At 30.4% G+C, this 1505-nt stretch overlaps 1 long non-coding RNA gene across 1 annotated transcript; it reads right to left on the bottom strand.

The window, feature by feature from the left end:
* Nucleotides 1-400: 400 nt before the first annotated feature.
* LOC139857110 (uncharacterized) lies at nucleotides 401-1045 on the bottom strand. Its single transcript, XR_011762343.1, has 3 exons — nucleotides 866-1045; nucleotides 606-711; nucleotides 401-506 (listed from the first exon to the last, which is right to left on the bottom strand). It is a non-coding gene; the product is annotated as an uncharacterized lncRNA (long non-coding RNA).
* Between the last annotated feature and the right edge of the window lie 460 nt (nucleotides 1046-1505).

The raw sequence follows: 1505 nt of genomic DNA, 5'->3' as shown, positions 1-1505 counted from the left end.
AAATAAGCAAGCAATATATATTTATATATAGATAAAAACCTGCATAGGATGTCAAGAGGATGTGTGCGAGGCGTAGGTAAAACATGTTTAATGTGGCTGTTGTTATTATTATCAGCAGTAGCAACAAATGCATCAAGCCCCCTCATCATTTCACAGTTGTCTTCCTCTACATAGAAGTTGATAACATCAAGAGCTATACCTTGTTCTTTTAGCTTCTTTCCAATTGCCACAAATGAAGCCTCATTAAATCCTTTTAGAGGGCTGGCGGGGCACAATCAAACATAACATAACATATATATGTATTATTTATAATTTATATATAAAAATTAATATACTAAGTTAGTAGATAAAAAGTCAGTAAGGTGAAACATTTTAGCATAATATAAAAATACATACATACCCTCCAATGAAGAAAAGGATCCTTTTTAGGATACCTTTAAACTTAGGCAGTAAACAAAAAAGTAACACCTCTAGAAAGTTCAAATCACCACCTCGCCTATATCCATCTGATAAACAAAATGAGATTGAATTAAAAAATGGTCCTACAATACAATACAATACAATTGGTGATATAATAAATAAATAAATAAACCAGGAAGCCTAACATTTGATGTGACTCATGATTTCAAAAACATTACTAGTAGGTAAAAGCCCCCTAATATCATGTTCACTACCCATTGTCACTATGCCTATAGCATTCTTCGGATTAGACTGCAACAAAACAAACAATTCAAACATTTGTTTTTTTTATTTAAGTATTAGTAATCAAATAAAATGCTACTGTGGTTGACGATGTTCTATCTATCGTGATTTTATTTAGCATAAAGATAGGCAACACAGTTAATTAACTGAGAAAAGAAAAGACCTTGAGTTTAGCTCGGAAATACAATTTAGCACAATTAATTTGAAGCTGATAGTTATAGTTAAAAGGATCTGACTTCATCTTCATCCATCGAGAATTGTCGATACAGACCATAATACTCTCCTCCTAGTAGAATATCAACAAACAAACCAAGTTACTTTGATTATTAAATAAATATTTAGATTTAGATAGAAAACGAAAAAACAAGTAAACGATAACGATACCTCGTCCACCATGGTTTGAAATTGGGAATGAACGAACTTGACAAACCCTAATCGATTAATTGCGAATTGCGAATGAAAATAAATTGGCCGTCGGTTTCTTGCATATATATATATATATATATATATATATATATATATATATATATATATATATATATATATATAGAGGGGCAGGATTAATGGGGAAGTAACCAATCGGTGGGAAGCTGGGGAAGCAAAAAAAAAAAAATTTCATTTTTTTTGGAAATTTTTTTTTTCGAGCATCAAGATCACACGAAAATATGAACATTTAGAAGAGACACTTCGTGATGAATGTCATTATTTAGGCGGGAAAACGATCGATAAAAATAACATTCAAGATAATATTGTTCGTTAAGAATATGAACGTCTTTTTTTCATGTTTTGTGAAGTAAAATTTA

The sequence above is a fragment of the Rutidosis leptorrhynchoides genome, chromosome 7 (genome assembly GCF_046630445.1).
Source record: "Rutidosis leptorrhynchoides isolate AG116_Rl617_1_P2 chromosome 7, CSIRO_AGI_Rlap_v1, whole genome shotgun sequence".
Classification (NCBI taxonomy): domain Eukaryota; kingdom Viridiplantae; phylum Streptophyta; class Magnoliopsida; order Asterales; family Asteraceae; genus Rutidosis; species Rutidosis leptorrhynchoides.
Note: the sequence above shows the minus strand (reverse complement) of the source record. Positions and strands in the feature narration are given on the sequence as shown.